The sequence below is a fragment of the Nanorana parkeri genome, unplaced genomic scaffold (genome assembly GCF_000935625.1).
Source record: "Nanorana parkeri isolate BGI_ZX_2015 unplaced genomic scaffold, ASM93562v1 scaffold1028, whole genome shotgun sequence".
Taxonomy (NCBI): Eukaryota; Metazoa; Chordata; class Amphibia; order Anura; family Dicroglossidae; genus Nanorana; species Nanorana parkeri.
Window position 1 is genome coordinate 458,104 of NW_017307296.1, and position 10,162 is coordinate 468,265.

Consider the following 10,162-nt stretch of genomic DNA (forward strand, 5'->3'; position numbering starts at 1 on the left):
CCTACGATATCCAAAACGAAAAGGAAAATTGTATCAATACTTACAGTAATTTTCCTTTCCTGGTGCCTATCCATGGCGGTCTATCTTGGGTATGCTGCCATGTAGGCACCAGCAATAAAAGGTTTAGTTTTTAGATACCTTTAAAGAGATCCTGTTACCAGGCCATTCCCTTAAACAACAATCTCCCTATAAGATTCTATGCATGTTATTACTTGGTAAAAGCCTCCCTTGTGTAGACATCCAAAAGCCATGAGACTCATTGGCGGACCTAAGGAACAAAGGGCCCTGGTGGCTCCCCCCAAGCTCATTGTAAATAAAGAATAAGGCCTGGTTTACACCTGCGTGTCCCACAAACCCGCATGTGCGTATTTCTTTCAGCCGGTGAGAGGTACAGGACGTCACACACACGTACTTCAAATTCCGCGGCTATATGCCGTGGAGACGGCTACGGGGCGGATCCAAGTGACGTCGTGGGACCTGATTGGCCAGGGGGCGGAACCAGGTTCCGAAACCTGGAAGAAGTCTGAGTAAGTATATTACATGGAACCGCCGTGCCGGTTGCGCCACCGGCCCTGCCTGCAAGGCATCAAAGAGCCGATCTCCCCGTGCCCAGGACTAGATCTTACTGGGCCCCCCCAGCCTCAGGCCCTGGTGCAGCTGCACTGGCTGCACCGGCGGTAGGTCCGCCCCTGCTATGACTGCTGCTGTAAGCAGCCCCAAGCAGACTCACAGCTATATGACACCGGAGACACTCCATAGCCAATCTTCATCCCTTCAACTTTGGTGAAAATACAAATCCTATCATCGGGGGCGTAACTAGAAATCACAGGGCCCCATAGCAAAATTTTGTATGGGGCACTTTCATTTGTAGTTATACCCCTTGCAGAGCCCACCTGATATACCAAACAGCCCACCTGAGAGTGACCCTCTATGGTGGGCTCTGCGGGGTCTCAGGTGGGCTGCACACCTCTTACCTGTCAGCGATGTCCGCCTCCGTGGTCGCCTTGCCCCGCCTCCTCTTCCGTCCCCGGGCCCCGCCTCATCTTCCATTGTCGGGCCCTGTCTCCTCTTCTATCGATGGGCTCCGCATCATTTTCACTGGCCCCTCCTGCTCTTTGGTCGCCGGGCCCCGCCTCCTCCTTCACTGCAAACGCCGGGTCCAGCCTCTTCTGCAGCAGCTGCTGGCTGTCACTGACACAGCTCAGCAGCGGCTGTGAGGAGGAACGCGCCGGTGCACACATCAATTACACAACAGCTAGATGGGGCGAAGTTTGGCTACCCCTGCTCTATAGTATCCGCCTTGACTCCTCCCCCAGCAGCTGCATAAAAGGTTATGAAGGGAGGCAAAGGGAGGGGCGGAGGAGCTGGGACATCGCCGACAGTAATTAGACACTCCGAGAGGAGGAGAGGGCTGTGACGTGCAAGGAGGGAGGGGGTTGTGCCAGGGAATTCTCCTGAAGAAGTAACATTTTTTAGCACGTTCCAGGACACTTTGCATGTGGATAACAAATAATTGATGTAAAGGAAAAATTTTACAAGTAAGCATTTAAAAAACTTGATTGTCCCTGTAATTTTTGTTACCTTGGTGACAGGTTCTCTTTAAAGTCAAGCAGTGTACAGTCTGTTAGTAATGCTTTTATAACCGAAACCCGCAGCCGTCCTCGGAGAGATCTCTTCCTTTTCCCATGAAGCCGTGCAGCCGCCATCGCAGGCTATTATCACCCCTTAGGCAGTGAAGGAGTCAATGGTTAATTTAGGCCCACTGATTGACTTTGTCGGCTTGGCACACGCGGCCACGGATGATCCTATTGGACCTATTAGATGCATTCTCGCGGCGTGTGCGTGCCGTCCTACGTAAGACTCCGGGGATGTCATTAATTGCAGTGTGTATGGGGGATAACTAATCTCCTGGCAACCAGTGATGCTCCTACTTAGCAGAAGAGGAGACACACCAGATCCAGCAGGCTCCAGCCCAGGGCGGAGGAAGGACGGAGATTTGTGAGGAAGCATTTACTGTAGCAAGAAATCGATCCGCAGAGAATTATTATAATAAAGAGGAAAAAGAAACCCCCAATATTTCCATATATCACGTCATTGCTTCTCTTCTATATAGAATACACTGTTAATTTCTTTCATCTTTGTTTTGTATCTCAGGGCTGCTGATCTCCTGCAGCCTCTTTCAGACACTTCCTGAATGCACTGGCTGCACCAGGGGTGGGCAAACTACGGCACTACAGCTGTGGTGAAACTACAAATCCGATCATCCATCTGCCTCTGGTATCATGCCTGTAACTGTCAGTCTTGCAATGCCTCATTACCATTATTATTATACTGGATTTATATAGCGCCAACAGTTGGCGCAGCGCTGTACAATAGACATTACAATCACAATACAATTCAAGACAAGATGGTAAGAAGGGCCCTGCCTGTGAGGGCTTACAATCTAAAAGACTTGTAGTTCCACAACAGCTGGAGTTGCCCACCCCTGCGCTACACCGACTTCCAGATAAGGACAGCGGTGGCCTGAGCACTGTCACCGCGGCCACCTGTGGTCTCCACCAGGGGGCATAAGACAGAGTGACGATTAAAGGGCATCTATGATCAAAAATGAAAAATACATTTGTATTTCTATATTGAATTTCTACCCCACTCCCAATAACCAGATCCATCTAGAAGTTTGTAAACTTATTTATTGAAGATGCCCATAGGATGGACTTACTCAATGCATTGACACCATTTCCCTCAGCCCTGTGAATATGCACTTCCTTGTGTCACCTCAAGGGGGCATGACAGGGGTGTGTCCATTGCCTATATATAACTGGGGGCATGACAGGGGTGTGTCCATTGTCTATATATACCTGGGTGCCTGACAGGGGTGTGTCCATTGCCTATATATACCTGGGTGCCTGACAGGGGTGTGTCCATTGCCTATATATACCTGGGGTTATGGCAGGGGCGTGTCCATTGCCTATATAACTGGGGGCATGGTAGGGGAATGCCATTGTCTATATATAACTGGGGGCATGGTAGGGGTGTGTCTATTGCCTATATATACCTGGGTGCCTGACAGGGGCGTGTCCATTGCCTATATATACCTGGGGGTATGGCAGGGGTGTGTCCATTGCCTATATATACCTGGGGGTATGGCAGGGGCGTGTCCATTGCCTATATAACTGGGGGTATGGTAGGGGAATGGCCATTGCCTATATATACCTGGGGGCATAGCAGTGGCATGTCCATTGCCTATATAACTGGGGGTATAGCAGGGGCGTGTCCATTGCCTATATAACTGGGGGTATAGCAGGGGCGTGTCCATTGCCTATATAACTGGGGGTATGGTAGGGGAATGGCCATTGCCTATATATACCTGGGGGTATGGCAGGGGCGTTGTCATTGCCTATATATAACTGGGGGCATAGCAGTGGCATGTCCATTGCCTATATATACCTGGGGGCATAGCAGTGGCATGCCCATTGCCTATATATAACTGTGGGCATAGCAGAGGCATGCCCATTGCCTATATATAACTGTGGGCATGGTAGGGGAATGGCCTTTGCCTATATATAACTGGGGGCATAGCAGAGGCATGCCCATTGCCTATATATAACTGGGGGCATAGCAGAGGCGTGTCCATTGCCTATATACAGGTGAAACTCGAAAAATTAGAATATCGTGCAAAAGTTAATTTATTTCACTAATGCAACTTAAAAGGTGAAACTAATATATGAGAGAGACTCATTACATGCAAAGCAAGATAGTTCAAGCCGTGATTTGTCATAATTGTGATGATTATGGCTTACAGCTCATGAAAACCCAGATCCACAATTTCAGAAAATTTTTGGCAGTGTGGGCAGGTGCCAAGTCCTGCTGGAAAATGAAGTGAGCATCCCCATAGAGCTCGTCTGTGGAAGAAAGCATGAAGTGCTCCAAAATCTCCTGGTAGACGGCTAAGTTGCATTAGTGAAATAAATGAACTTTTGCACGATATTCTAATTTTCCGAGTTTCACCTGTTTAACTGGGGGCATGGTAGGGGAATGGCCATTGCCTATATATACCTGGGGGTATGGCAGGGGTGTGTCCATTGCCTATATACATTGTACCGGACGGTGTCCCCCTTTCTCATCTCAGAATGCTGGCAGATATGTAACAGGAAGTTCCTGAACAAGGACATTCAGGGCAGGATCACCCGGTATTTTTTATGAAAGCTGATTGAAAAGTTTTTTACTAAAAGTTTTATTAAATTGTGTAACAAGCGTGTACATCCATGGGATACACATTGTCAAACAGAGATAACATGATACATGTCAGGTATACAATGATTTACATTGTTCCATTGTTTTGAGTTGCCGGGATATTTTGTTATCTTCACAATGACTCGACCTTTGTATGAAGAGAAATATTTGCATCTCCTTTACAGGGTTGTCTTGTTTCCTGGAGAGTGACATCATCGAATGTTTCCGTTACTCTCCTAAAGACTTTTAAAGTGGACCCCACCCCTCCCCCTCTTTATACATTGCCCATGCTACATGAATGTACAAATAGGAACACACATACATCTTTCTTTACTTCCTTATCTTTCTATATTTCCTTTTCCAAAAGGTCCTTCCAGCCTGGGCTTTGTATCCCACGCTGTGGCGTAACAATCACCATAGCGACCCAGGCGGGCGCTATGGGGCTCGGGGCACAGTGGGGTCCGGCCAGATGCCGTGCGGGCCGCCTGGGATCCTCTGCTGGTGGCTTTCACTGGCGGCTCTGAAGAAGAATACGCCGCTCTTCAGATCACTGACAGTAATCTGTGCAGCAGCACGTTCCTCTCCACAGAGTCAATGAGAGCCAGCAGCGGCCGTGGAGGAGGAGGCGGGGGCCGTGGTCGGCAGAAGGGGAGCAGACGGGGCCCGGTGATGAAGAAAGAGGCGGGCCCGGCGACGGAGGAGGAGGCGGGGCCCATCAGTTGTCGTGGAGGAAGGGGAGGCGGACAGGTAAGGAGTGCGACCAGTCCACCTGAGGGTGACCCTGCATAGAGAGTCTATGGTGTGCTCTGCAAGTTCACCTTCAGGTGGGATCTCGAGTGGGCTCTGCAAGGGGTACAACTAGAAAAAAACGTTAAACGTAAAGCACTTTTAAGGTGCCTATACACCATGCTGATTATCGTACGATAATCCTGGGTGATCCCACGATAATCGGCAGGTGTATGGAAGGCGTGCGACCGCTTCTACTGTAAGGTCGCACGACTTTCGTCTTCCAAGCACGCTGGAAAACCTGCCGAAAATGGTACGATTTTTGACGGTTTGGTGGCGTGCTCGGAAGACGAATGCCCACAGGCCGGTGTGCGCAAGCGCTGCAATCATCAGCGGGGAGGGCTTGCGATGATCGCAAGTACGATCTGCCTGTCCGAGATGGGCAGATCGTACGAAATGTTAATCACCTTACAACCATCGCATAACGAAAGTCCTGTGATGGTTGTAAGGCATATGGCCAGCTTTATTTATCTAACCCCCCCCCACTCCCCTGGTATACGATGCTCACCTTTCACCCCTATGCTTCAGCCGCGGAATGTCTCTAGGTGTCCTCATGTGTAAGGCAAATCTCTAAACCTTGCATTAGACGGGATGACGTCAGAGGGCCCAAGACCTCCTGAGCGGAGGGCGGATAAGAGGCCGCAGACACCAATCCTGGAGCCAACAGGAAGAAAAAGTCCTATTGCAAAACAAACACTATGAGTGGAATTTATCAAATCTGGAGCAGTTGCCCATGGCAACCAATCAGCTTCCCTCTTCAGTTTGTTCAGTTAAGATTTGAAAATGAAAGAGAGAAGCTGATTGGTTGCCATGCACAGCTGCTCCAGATTTTGTCTGCTCCACTTTTGATAAATACCCCTTTATACTTCCCAATTTCTTTGCTTTTCCTTGTGATTGGTTATAGGCCTCATTCACGCTGACCTCCTGTATTTGTTTTATGTATTCAGGAGGTCCATGTGAATGAGGCCTAAAACAAATCATTTCAACCCCCACGTAGAACCACTCGCTGAAAGCGATCTCCGGAATCCCTCGCCGCTATTGGGCCTAGCTACCCTCGCCGCACATGTGTGTAGGCTGCGGGGTTGCCTGGCACCACCATGGTGACGATCGGAAGCAGAAAGGACCCGTGTGGGTGTCTGTTAATCACGTCTCTATCAAGGCTTCCAGGGACGGCACGTCATCTCGGCTCCCTCCCACCCCTTTCCTTCCCTCCTAACAGGTGTCCGCGGCAGATTACATTCAGCGTCGCCGCATTCATTCACACCTCCTCGGCAGCCCTGTCACGAATATAACCGACGTGTTTACTTGGGACATTTGTGTGACTAATAGGATGCCGAGCGCGGCATAGTATCTGAAGGGGGAAGGTTGCCATGGTTACCTGCCTAAAAAAAGGATGATTATTTCTGAATGAAAGGTGCGAAACCCCGTTCACCGTCAGAGTTGCCAACCCCTCCCGTCACAGAGAGGGCTTTGCTCAGAAATGCATTCCGGACCAAAAATGTACGCCAAAAAAAAAACCTTTGGGCAACACATCACTTTTCTTTCTTACGAGGGTCGCCCTCCTGACCCTCCTGTATTGAATTGTATTGGAACTGTACTGTCTCCCTTTATATTGTAATTTTTTTTTCTGCACAGTGCTGGAACTATATAAATCATAAATAATTATAACAACAGAGTTTTGTTTCAGTTAAAGTGGACTTTCTACCACATGTCATTTTAATTTTACAATACATTTGGACTATACTGTCTCTCTTTATTTTGTATTTTGTTATTTTTTCTGCACACTGTTAGCACCACAGAAATCATAAATAATTATATTGAAAAACGAATAATAACAACAACAATAGTAATGACAGACTTTCAGACATATTTTCAGTTACAGTGGATCTTTTTTTAAATAAATTTACAGAAATAATACACCGAAAACACTTCCGTTCTAGTTTGGGGGCCCGTATGCACCATAGCACGGTACCAAACACACGGTACTCTGTACAGCGCTAGAACGGTATAGTGGTACCACATGCTGCAATGCATGGCCATCAGGTGTGTTGAAATGAATGGCAATGCAATACAACTAACGTACAGTAATGTATTCTAGGTGCATTGCCATTCATTTGAATGGCATGCCAACACGCCTCCGATTGGCCGTGCGTTGCAGCACAGGACAATGCATTGTACTGCAAGACCATGTGTTGCATTGCGGTGAAAAAAAGTAGCACTGTTAACCCTCAGGCGCGGTAGTGACTTGACCGCCAGCAAGTTCTGTTTGCCCTGATGGAGCCTTCCTTAGCTCAGCTCCTCTGGCGATTGCCTCACCTGCCTTACCCTTGAGACGGCCCCGTAAGGAGCTCCGGGGGGACTTGTTTATTTATAGGGAAACGGCGTTGTCTGTTCCAGCTCTGTCTCCGGGGATATTCCGCCCGCACTCCCGCTAGCGACTTCTCTCCGCCTTTCATCTCATGTTGAAAGGAGAAGCTGGTTCTTCCCATGTATTTTGCATTAATCTCTTGAAAATGAACGGACGCTTTTATGCTTCAAAGAGATAAGCGGGCCCACAATTATTTCCCGGACTATTAGATCAATCAATAATACAAAAACACCTCCGGGGGCTCATAAAACCTGTGATCTGGATTTTGTTTTTCTTTCCCAGAACTCTCTCGCCATTCCCTCCTCTTCTGCAGATAAGGAAGCCGCAGTGACTGATTCATCGATTTTTGAAACAACAAAATAAAAAAAAAGAATTTATTTTATATAAAACTAACCCTTAGACATGTGCAGGGCCCAAATGTTTCATTTTTTTTGTTTCATTTCGATTCAGATTGTTTTTTCCATCTTGTGACATTTGGATCCGTTCGATATTTGTTATTCGGATCCATCCCAAGTTTTCATTTACGAAATTCGGATCTATTCGGATCTAGTTGGGTGGAGTCAGGGCCGGATTTACTCTCTCTTCTGCCCCAAGGCCAGGTTCCTCAATGTGCCCCCCCCCCCAGGAACCGGGCATCGGGAGATAGGAATTCCACATTCCTGCTGACCCTCTACTCCCTGCTGCCCCAAGGCCGGGCCTTGGTTGGCCTTGTGGGAAATCCGGCCCTGGGTGGAGTTTAGTATGTTGTTACACTTGAAAACAGAAAAAGAAAAGAGACCCTTGATCCATGCTGTGGCCTGGCAGGAAAGGGGGGGATGACGACAATCATGTGCCTCCCTTCCTCCTGCACCATACCAGCCCACTTCCCCTCATCACGGGGCAGGGTCCCCATGTTGATGAGGACAAGGGCCTCTTCCCCACAACCTTAACCTGGTGGATATGGGGGGATTTTGGGGGAGCACCCCACGCTTTTTTTTTTTGCATGGGTTCAAGTTTTCATATTTAACAACATATCAGTTCATTCCGATTGACATTTGGACAAAATTCGGATTCATCCAAATTTTAATTATGAAAAATTCGGATACATTCGAATTCGTTATTTTTCCCAATCGGAGATTCAAATGTGTCCGAATTTTGGAATGTGCTGATTTTCTGATGAAAATGAATGTAAAGTGAAAGTCTACTAATCCTAACATAGGAAAGTTTGAGGCCAGACTGAGAGAGGGAGAAGCAGTGCGAGGAGCCAGTCAGTGCTAACCTGGAGCATAAGCTCATTGATCTATTATGTTGGGAATAGGGATGCACCAATACCAATACTAGTATCGCTATCGGTGCCGATGCCGAGTAATTGGGGCGTGTACTCGTACTCTCCCAGATGCTCTGATGCCTAGCACGATACCTGACCAGAGAAGGCAAAATATAAGCAATTAAACTCCAGCTTTATCTCAGCATGTAAAGATATGAAAGTCACATCAACAAATACTTTACAGTAAACACTGGAGAAGAACTCTCAATATGTCCCCTTGTATATAAATAATATTTCCCTGGAAGCCTTTGATCCGCCGCTGGATCCCGACAATTTATTCACTGCTCCGTCTGAGCAACAAAAGTGTCAGGCGGGGGAGGAGGGGAGCGGCACAGACCTTGTGCAGGCTTCAGAATTGAGGAAAACTGACATTTCAGATACATTCACCATTCTTCTACATTGATTGGTGAGAGGAAGAACGGCAGAGCACCAGCTGAGGAGAAAGGACCTGAAACCAGTAACACAATAAACCAAAAATCTAAACCTCAAACCAGTAACATAAGAAACCCAAAACCCAGAATCTAAACCTCAAACCAGTAACATAGGAAACCCAAAACTCCAAATCTAAACCCCAAACCAGTAACATAAGAAACCCAAAACCCAGAATCTAAACCTCAAACCAGTAACATAAGAAACCCAAAATCTAAACCTCAAACCAGTAACATAACATATTACAGTTTACTAGTCCTTAGATGTTGAGCCTGCAATAGTAGTGGTGATCCTGCCAGTAACACACTTCCTGTCCTGGGGTGACTACGCTCACTCACTGCACTGTATCTATGGAGGGACAGCGTTGTCACTCTAGGCTGCCTTCCTGATTTGGACTACAAACTCATCCCTCTGTACTCATTTCCCTAACACATGGTAGAAAATGTACTAAGAAAGAAAACTAAAGCAGCCAACACATCTAAGGACTGGCAAGCCACAATATATGACATGTTTTGTTCTTGGGTTTTGATCTACTTAGAAGCTGAACTCCGGAAGTCGAAATTGTCTAAATAAAAGGAGTCATGTGTATTCTTCTGGAATCTTGGTGAGCTTTGTGTATTTCTTCCAGATCTGTGCAGTAATCCAGTGTGAGACTTGGAGCTTCCTGCAATAAAGGCCGGTCACTGCTGCTCTCTCTCCTTGTGCAGGGCGACTGGTCTTGTCTCCGCCCCCTCCTGTAATAAAGACTGGCCACTGCTGCTCTCTCTTCTTGTGCAGTGTGACTGGTCTCGTCCCTGCCCCCTCCTATAGTTTCCTGTAGTGGGTGATGTCTGCTGGGCCCCTCTCACAGCTTTGATCTCTGCACATGCTATGTACAGCCCAGTGATGATGTCACTGCTACTTAAACAAAGTAATATCTGGGCTTACAAAGGCATTAGGTGCACACAATGTGGATTGGCTTCCTAGCCAATCAGGAAGCCGGCGGCGAGTAATGACCAGCCTGATTGGCCGGCAAGCCGCCTCGATGCCGATTGGCTGGC